Raw genomic sequence first — 10,592 nt, forward strand, 5'->3', positions numbered from 1 at the left:
AGGGGTTCTTTACTGTAAGAGCAGTTAGACTGTGGAACTCTCTACCGGAGGAAGTGGTGATGGCAAAATCGATAGAGGAGTTTAAAAGGGGACTTGATGTCTTTCTGGAGAAGAAGGATATTACAGGATATAAATATTAGGTTAAGTGTCAATCCTGGTATACAGGCAGGTAGGAACTATTAGGGGTTGATCCAGGGAACAGTCTGATTGCCATTAGGGAGTCGGGAAGGAATTTTTCCCCCAAAAAGGGCTAATTGGCTTCTGGCCTTGGGGTTTTTTGCCTTCCTCTGGATCAACACAGTAGGATAGACAGGCTGGACTAGATGGACAATGTCTCCATTCGGCCTTACATACTATGTTACTATGTTACTATGTTTTTCATGCCACGGTCAGCATAGATTGCTGTCAGCCCCAGCCAGCTCCCTCTGTAAACCCTTTACATGCCGTGGTCAGCATTTATTACTTTCAATCCCAGCCAGCTCCCACTGTGAACCCTTTACAAGCCGCGGTCAGCAAAGATGGCTGTCAGTCCCAGCCAGCTCCCTCTGTAAACCCTTTACATGTCGCGATCAGCGTAGATTGCTGTCAGTCCCAGCCAGCTCCCTCTGTGCTCCCTCCACATGCCGCGGTCAGCATAGATGGCTGTCAGTCCCAGCCAGCTCCCCCTGTAAACCTTTTACATGCCCAGTCAGCATAGATTGCTGTCAGTCCCAGCCAGCTCCCTCTGCGAACCCTTTACATGCTACGGTCAGCATAGATTGCTGTCAGTCCCAGCCAGCTCCCTCTATAAACCCTTTACATGCCACGGTCAGCATAGATTGCTGTGAGCCCCAGCCAGCTCCCACTGTGAACCCTTTACATGCCACGGTCAGCATAGATTGCTGTCAGTCCCAGCCAGCTCCCTCTGTGAACCCTTTACATGCCACGATCAGCATAGATTGCTGTCAGTCCCAGCCAGCTCCCACTGTGGGATAGTACAATCTCAGATTCTGCTCCCACGAGTTTACAGCAAGTACCAACCACCCAGGACATAAGTTATCTCTTAAGGGGTTAAACCCTTAATGCCACCGGATGTACGTCTGTCCTGGCTGTGTGGTACTTGCCACAACAGGACACAAGCGTACATCATGTGGATGGCGTGGGATCAGAAGCTGAGCTCACACCATCCGATAGCGGGCTTCCCACTGCTACAGCAGGGTACATAAGGATAGCGATCCCTACTATTAAACTCCTACATTCTGTTGAGATGGCAGCAAGTAGAGGATTCCCCGAGGGAGCATGCTCCCTATGTTATGTCGTCTGGCCCTTGTAATCGTGGCGGGCCGATTGGTTGCCATGACAACAGGTGTCCCTGCTTGCCATTACCTATGATCACTACTGTAACTGATGAGGCATTGCGGTACAGAAGCCTCTTGTATAATCATGGCTGTTGTGGCCCCTATAGAGAGAGATATAGATATTCAACTTTTCTGTGCATTTTCCTCTATTTCATATGGGAGGGGGGGTGAAGACCCCCATATTTGGTATCACCATATCCGTAATGGCCTGTACAATACACTGAATACACTATCAAACACAGAAAAACTGGAGAAAAAGACAAACCTCTAATAAATGGAGGCAAAATACTAAGTGATCAAAAGTATGGACCCAAAATGGGGCAAAAAGGTCGTCACGTAGAAAGCAAGGCCTCACCTACCTCTGACCGGGGAAGATGCAGAAGTTATGGGATGCTGAATGCAGGGATGGGAAAAGAACTTCCAAAACCAAGCGTTGTGTTTGATATGGAGATAATCTGCCCCCCGCAGGACACAATGTATCCGGGCATTAATGCTGGAATACATCACAGGCATCGAGAGATGGGAAAATAAGAACTACACTTCACCAGGCCTCATATGGCCATGTTCTCAAGGGGCTTCCAAGAAATACATTGACCCCTGAGCCGTGGGGAAGGGGGGGACAAACACAGGGCAGTCAGAATATGACAGTCATGGGACCAGCCCTCCGGAACAGGACCAATGCTCTCTACAGGTGCCAGGAGCAGAAGAATGATGATGTCATCATCCGGCTCCACTACATACACCGCGTCGGCCGACACTCCACCCCTCCCACAACAGGCGTCCGGCAGTGTGAAGGGACCACACAGGCGCCAGGAGCAGCATGATGATGTCATCATCCAACTCCGCGCCGTACACCGCGTCGGCCGACCCTCCACCCCTCCCAAAACAGGCGTCTGGTAGTGTGAGGAGACCACACGGGTGCCAGGAGCAGAAGAATGATGATGTCATCAACCAGCTCCGCGCTGTACACTGCATTGGCCAACCCTCCACCCCCTCCCACAACAGGCAGTGCGGCAAGGGAGTAATGCACTCCATGCACATTCTTTATATGGTGGGGGCCTCTGAGTTCCCTCACCGCAGGGGCCGGTTTGCAATTGTGACACCTGACGGTACACCTATGCTTTTCCTAAAGGCACACAATCTGCTGGTCAGTACGATTAAGGGTTAATACATTTGTGGCATTTATGCGCATCGTTTACTTAGACTAGTAACGTCCCCGCGCTCTCGTGGAAGGTTGTACATACACTGGAACTATAAGATTTGGGCTCTCCCATTCCCCGACCATAGATGCAAAAACTTCAGACGAGACACCCAATAAGTATTCCGGAATTTTCTCCCCCCACCCCCGAAACAAATACCAATCATCATCTTCCGCCAGGAGCTGTCATGTCCACAGTCCCCAGGGCTTTACTCCTCAGAGTGAGTAAAAACCGCTTCCCCGCCCACCGCCAGCCACGTCATATGACCCAGTAGATTTTGGTAGGCCGCTGTCTCCCCCTTGTGTGCTGCATTAAAAATGCACTCTGCTAAAAATAAAAAGGGTCCAGTTCTGTGGCTTCTCGGAGGAGATAGGGGTTCCCCCACCTCCCGTCTCCGAGCTGCAGCGGAGACTGACTAACATGGCTGCCAAGTCCGGTATTTATACTTCTAAATTGATGACATCACAATGCAGTGACATCAGCCTGCCAGACACCTGGCTCATTTGCATACAGTGTGTATGTATGTATGTATGTATGAATGAATGAGTATGAATGAATGAATCTATCTATTTATTTATTAATTATGTAGATATAGATTATATAGATTTTGTGCATATAGATTAAAGATAGATTTTAGATGATATATATATATATATATATATTTATATATCTACATACATACACAAACACATAAAGCTGTATTATGTATATATGTAGATTCTATAATGTATGTTGATTATATAATAGATCTATTGATTGATAGATAGATAATAGATCTATGGATTATCTAATTAATATAGATGATAAAATCTACACAGATATAAATAATCTAAAATCTATCATGTGGATATAATGTATGTCTATAATCTACTCACTCTATCTATATATCTATCGCTATACAAATAGCAAGATTTATTTCTCTATATAATCTATAGTTATGGATGGATGGATGAATTTATTTATGTATGGCGGGGAAAAAAAAGGCCTGCTGTACATTTTAACTTCTTCAGATGACCATGCTGATCTATTCTTATTCTTACTAGGGTCTACTAATGCCAGCCCAGGGGAAGCCAATAAAGCCCTATGGGCTCGAAGCCAATTTTCCTTTTTTTGGGAAAAAGTTTACGTCCGTCCCCACTCGAAATGCGTCCACCAAAAGAGATCTCTCAAAACGACCGACGGACGCACCTTCAGAGGCAAACTAGTGCTTGCTTCTAGTGTCATCGTCTGCTTAACCATCCTGCGTAGGGAGGTGACGAGTCCTGCAGGCTCTGCAAGCCTAGGATGCGTGAGCACGGTGCAAGAGGAAGGACTGAGGAGGATGTGAGGGGGAGGGGGGAGGGCGCGGTTGAGAAAGCGTTGGGTGGGGCTATGCAAAGGTCTTCCAGCTCCCTCAGAGCATTGTGGGTGCGCCCGGAGTGCTGCCTGAGCGTGTTGCATCTGATACGTCCCCTATTTGGGGATCATTTATTAAAGGGAGCATAGGTGCAGCACGTTTCTGTAAAACCAATAGAGGGCGCTGCAATGTTACTGTAGAAACCAATGGACAGCATGGGAGGTAGCTATACATAGATTTTAAAGACGACGACTGCCAAGGCTAAAGCCCGTGTATATTCCATAGACTATAGCTATCTCCAGGATAGCTGCATGCGCAGTCGTGTGCGGGGTGCGCAGTCGCGCCATTGTCTCGCACGGCTGCTTTCATTCCGTGCTTCCTGACAAGGCAATGTACGCATACGTCACTAGTGAAGGAAGCGGAAGGTAGCGCAATGTACACTTTTTGACCGGATGGAGGAAAATCGGGTTGCTGGAGGTCACGTGACCGAAGTGACAAGCGGCTCCAGGAGAAGATTTGGGATAAGAAGAAGAGGTAAGCAGGCTCCCTGGGGAGCAATCGGTAAGTATACAGTATATTTTTTTGTTTTTAATGACAGAACCCCTTTAAGGCTCTATTATGACACTTTTCGAACCGTGGTATGGTTACATGCGGGGAGTGTAAAGACGGTATGGTTACATAAGGGGGGTGTGGTGACAATACGGTTACACTAGGAAAGTGGGCTTACATGAGGGGAGCGTGGAGGCGGTGCGGCTACAGAAGGGGAGTATGATGGAACCCCTAACAATAATCTGTGCCGTGTCATTTCCATAAATGTCATAGAAGGTAATGAAAATGAACAGTTTAGCATACAGTAATTCCCCTTTCACATGGGCCAAAATTCTCACTATTCTCACTTACCCAAAGGAAGCAGCTGGTGACAAAACATGAAACGTGGGCAAGGAGGCTCTGGTGTCCTGTTGTACCACTTCTAGCTTGGATACAAGAGGTTATACAGATGGGAATGGAGGCTCTAGTACCCTGTTGTACGCCTTGTAGCTTGGATAAAAGATAAGATAAGGACAGGCAAGGGGACTCTAGTACTGCGTTGTACCACTTCTAGCTTCTAGTATAGAAGATGGGGAACAGGCGGCTATGGAGGCTCTATTCTAGAGAATCAATACAGTAAGCAGTGGAGTAGGTCAGTAAATTAATGGCTGAAATAACAGTTGAATTGTGTTACCACGTTACTACTGACAGTCCTCACCTCTTTAGTAACCGGTGGCATGGCTGAAGCCTCATCACAGTATTTCAGTGCCAGAGCTTTCTGTCCTCGGTCTTTGTAGCACTGGGATGAAAGATAAAAAACACCAAAAAAAGCAAAAACCAGTAAAGCAATAGAATCTTACAGTAACTTTGGGGCATTACAGCAGCACACAATGTCCCTGCAGGTTGGATTACAGATGAGTGCTGCTGTATGGTGCCTTCATACCTCTAGGGCAGGATACCTACCTGATATGTATTGTCATGGGGCGCACCAAGATCTTGTCTCAGGCTTTGCTTGCAGTCCTACCATATCGCACTAAATGCAGAAGTGCAGTCAATGCAGCTTTTTACCTAAAATAGTAAAAATTGGTCAAAGCCTCATGCAGTGTATTACCTGACCCTGGAATAACATCAATGGCAATTATAAGAATAATGCTGATAATAATACAAATTCTGTATGTCTGTTTTCAGCCTTACAAAACCATAACTATAGAAGTTTAAATTCTGAACCCTTTACATTCCACGGTCAGCATAGATTGCTGTCAGCCCAAGCCAGCTCCCACTGTGCTCCCTTTATATGCCGCGGTCAGCATAGATTGCTGTCAGCCCCAGCCAGCTCCCTCTGTAAACCTTTACATGTCACGGTCAGCATAGATTGCTGTCAGCCCCAGCTAGCTCCCTCTGTAAACCCTTTACATGCCGTGGTCAGCATTTATTGCTTTCAATCCCAGCCAGCTCCCACTGTGAACCCTTTACATGTCGCGATCAGCGTAGATTGCTGTCAGTCCCAGCCAGCTCCCTCTGCGAACCCTTTACATGTCGCGATCAGCGTAGATTGCTGTCAGTCCCAGCCAGCTCCCTCTGTGCTCCCTTCACATGCCGCGGTCAGCATAGATGGCTGTCAGTCCCAGCCAGCTCCCTCTGTAAACCTTTTACATGCCCAGTCAGCATAGATTGCTGTCAGTCCCAGCCAGCTCCCTCTGCGAACCCTTTACATGCCACAGTCAGCATAGATTGCTGTCAGTCCCAGCCAGCTCCCTCTATAAACCCTTTACATGCCACGGTCAGCATAGATTGCTGTGAGCCCCAGCCAGCTCCCACTGTGCACTCCCCGCATGTAAACGCACCGTCAATACACTCCCCAGCATGTAACCACACCGTCACCACACTCCCCGCATGTAACCCCACCATCACCACACCGCCCTTATGTAACCGTACCGCCACCACACTCCCAGCATGTAACCCCACCGTCTCCACACTCCCTGCATGTAACCGTACCGTCACCACACTCCCTGCATGTAACCCCAGGTCGCCACATTTCCCTCATGAAAACCCACTAGTCATTTGAGGGGGTTCTTTATAGTTTTGGCCGCTCAATGGCTCTATAAGTGGGCAATGGGGCCTGAAATTTATTCAGTGGTACCCTGAAATCCAACGGGTATTCCTTTCATTGTAGGCCTAGCCATGGGTCCTGTAAGTCTATTAGGGCCACAATGGGTATGTTTCTGAACACGGGACAAACAGGGGTATCGATTTTGGGGTGAAAGCCTTCATTTATATGTGTGCTGTACAAAAAAAACTGTTTTTAAATTGACACAATAGCCCAAAAAATGAAAATCCTATTTTTTTCCTTTTGCTTTGCTTGAATTTATTCAAAAACTGTGGGGTCAAAATATGCAGTACATCCCTAGATAAATTCGTTAAGGGGTCTAGTTTTTAAAATGGGGTCATTTGTGGGGGTTCTATATGGTTTTGGGCGCTCAAGAACTCTACAAGTGGGCAATGGGGCCTAAAAGGACTTCAAGCAAAATCTATGTTCTGAAAGCCACCCATATATCCTTTTATTTTGGGCCCCGTTGTGTATCCAGACATAAGATTAGGGCCACAATGGGTATGTCTCTGAACACGGGACAAACGGGTATCCATTTTTGGGTGCAAGTCTTCCTTCATATGTGTGCTGTACAAAAAAAGCTGTTTTTAAAATGACAGAATTGCCGAAAAAACGAAAATCACAATTTTTTCCTTTTGCTTGGTTTGAATTCATTCAAAAACTGTGGGGTCAAAATATGCAGTACACCCCTAGATAAATTCCTTAAGGGGTCTAGTTTTCAAAATGGGGTCATTTGTGGGGGGTTTCTATTGTTTTGGGCGCTCAAGAACTCTACATGTGTGCTATGGGGCCTAAAAGGACTTCAAGCAAAATTTCTGTTTTGAAAGACACTGACTACTCCTTTCATTTTGGGCCCCGTTGTGGACTCAGATATAACAATAGGGCCACAATGGGTATATTTCTGAACACGGGAGAAATAGGGGTATCCATTTTGGGGTGTAAATCCTGATTTTCATGTAAACTATAGGAAAAAAATATGTCTTTAAAATAACAGATTTGCAAAAATATGAAATTTTACTTTTTCTCCTCTAAATTGAATTAATTCCTGAAAAAAAACTGTGGGGTCAAAATACTCATGACACCCCTCAGTGAATACATTAAGGGGTGTAGTTTTTAAAATGAGGTCATTTGGGGGGGGTATCTATTATTCTGACACTCATGAGCCTTTCCAATCTCGGCTTGGTATAGAAAAACAAAGTGTTCCTCAAAATGCTAAAAAGTAATGTTAAATTTGTACGTCTCCTAAATAGTTAAAAAAAACCGAAAGTTTTTCCAATGTGCGCCCAAAATAAAGTAAACGGGTGGAAATATAAATCTTAGCAAAAATTTCTATATTATGTTTGCACATATTTAAGATATTGCAGTTGGAAATGTGAAAAAATGACCATTTTTTTCAAAATTTTCCCAATTTTGGCGCTTTTAATAAATAAACACAATTTCTATCGGTCTATTTTTTCCGCCTAAATGAAGCACAACATGTGGCGAAAAAACAATGTCAGAATCGCTTGGATATGCAAAACCTTTCTGGTGTTTTTCCATGTTAAAGTGACACATGTCAGATTTGCCAAATTTGGCCTGGTCATTAAGGCGCAAACAGGCTTGGTCACTAAGGGGTTAAATATGAGCCATACAGAAGTTATTCACTTACCTGCTCCGTTGCTGGCGTCCCCGTCTCCATGGCTCCGTCTAATTTCGCTGGCTTCTTGCTTTTTTAGACGCGCTTGCGCTGTGCGGTCTTCTGCCTGGTGAATGGGGCCGCTCGTGCCGGAGAGCTGCTCACCGCGTCGTCATCGTAGCTCCGCCCCGTCACGTGTGCCGATTCCAGCCAGAAATCTTAGGCTTAGTTTTGTCCCAATATACGGCCGTGACAATCACCAGCGATCCTTTTTTTTAGAGGATTAAATCGCATCGCTGCCGCGCACATTAAAAACCGCATGTTTTTGTTTAACGTGCAAGTCGGTAGGACTTTCCAATGTTAACATTGCAGCGCATATTTTTCGCCTTGTGATGCGCTAAAACGCAGCCTCCATAGGATTACATGGGAGATTTTAAAAAACGCACTGCGCAGAAGGACACAGCAGGCTGTGATTTTCTCTCTCAACATCACATCAGTGAAAACCTTGCTGAAGGGAAGGGAACCGTCGGGAATCATTGGCTGCGAAATCTGCTTTTTTTTTCAATAACCAACGCATCGGTTAAAAATGGCGCGATTTTACCCGCCGGTTTGAAACCACCCTAGAGAAAAATAGGGCAAAAAGATGGAGAACTGGGAGGTGACCCGCTAATCTCTATGGTGCTGTAAGTTTGGGTAAATCCAATAGGTGGTGCAGCACGTTTCTGTAAAACCAACAGAGGGCGCTGCAATGTTACTGTAGAAACCAATGGAAAGCATGGCAGGTAGCTATACATAAACTATACAAAATCTGATTGGTTGCTGCTGCCGCCGCCATTTTTTTAAAAGGTACGCTCAGTTCTTTCATAGAGAACAAGAAGGTAGGTACTTACAATTCAGGTAGGTAGGTTCAGTTTGGGCCTGGGAGAGACTCCAGTGGAGACTGACGGAAAAATGGCTGCTTACAACCTGTGGTCCTTGTTTCGGGTGCGTGTGTCACCATCGATCTAATGTATCTTACTGCATAGATATATATCTAGCTATAAAAATAGATAGTTATATATCAATATAGATATTTCTAAAAATATCTAGCTTTACGTATAAATGTAAACTTCTATAGTTATGGTTTTGTAAGGCTGAAAACAGACATACAGAATTTGTATTATTATCAGCATTATTCTTATAATTGCCATTGATGTTATTCCAGGGTCAGGTAATACACTGCATGAGGCTTTGACCAATTTTTACTATTTTAGGTAAAAAGCTGCATTGACTGCACTTCTGCATTTAGTGCGATATGGTAGGACTGCAAGCAAAGCCTGAGACAAGATCTTGGTGCGCCCCATGACAATACATATCAGGTAGGTATCCTGCCCTAGAGGTATGAAGGCACCATACAGCAGCACTCATCTGTAATCCAACCTGCAGGGACATTGTGTGCTGCTGTAAAGGGAGGCCGGAACCGGGGCCCGCAAGGCCGTAGGTGAAGGCGATCATGACGGGGTTAACGGGGAGGAAAGGGTTAATATTTTAAATGAAAATAAGGTGAGGTGGAGGTTAAAAGGGAGGGGGTGTAATGAGGGGGAGCAAAGGTTTATGGGATAGAAAGAGCGGGAAGAAAAGGGGGAGGAGTCATTCCGGGAGCAGCAGAGGAAGAAGAAGGACCTGGAACCTGGACGGGGAGAAGAGTGAAGACCGAAGAAAAAAGACAGCAGGATAAGAATTTAAGCGTGGCAGCTGAGGAGGATCGGGAGGACCTGAAGCAGAGGACGATCGGGTGAAGACAGAAGAAATTAGAAGACCTACCTGAAGACCTGAGCAGGAAGACCGCTGGTGAGAAGATCGGAGCAAGAAGACCGCTGGTGAGAAGACCAGAGCAGGAAGACCGCTGGTGAGGAGATCGGAGCAAGAAGACCGTTAGTGAGAAGACCGGAGCAGGAAGATCGCTGTTCAGAAGACCGGAGCACAAAACACCGTTGGTGACAGGACCTGAGCAGGAAGATTGCCCCCGGTGGAGATCGGAGGTACTGCAGTTCAAGAAGAGCCTGAAGAGATGGAAGCGCTGATGGAGAGGATCCGGGCAGCGGCAGCTGAGCGAGGAATCGGGTGGCTCGAAAGACTGGCAAGTGAGGGAGAGGGGGGAGCGGCGGCAGTTCCAGAGAGGGAGAGGAGGCCGCGTCGGGCGCGTGCGCCGGAGAGGCTTAGCCCCGAGCACGCGCCTGTGCGCCGGCGCCGCACAGGGAGCCCATCTGTGGAACCTCCAGCCGGGCCAGCCCCCGCAGCGGCAGGGGGGGGGGGCCAGGGCTGGGAGGAATCCTAATCGGCGGCGTGGCGCTGCGTGCAGCGCAGGTACCCGGGCTGCGAGGGGGCCGGGACCTGCGACTGCACAGTCGGCTCCAGGAGCAGTTAGAGGGGGGGGGCACTCCAGCGGTGAGGGTAGCAGAGAGGAGCGCCCTTGTCCCAGTTCGGCGAG

The sequence above is a fragment of the Eleutherodactylus coqui genome, unplaced genomic scaffold (assembly GCF_035609145.1).
Source record: "Eleutherodactylus coqui strain aEleCoq1 unplaced genomic scaffold, aEleCoq1.hap1 HAP1_SCAFFOLD_41, whole genome shotgun sequence".
Lineage (NCBI taxonomy): Eukaryota > Metazoa > Chordata > Amphibia > Anura > Eleutherodactylidae > Eleutherodactylus > Eleutherodactylus coqui.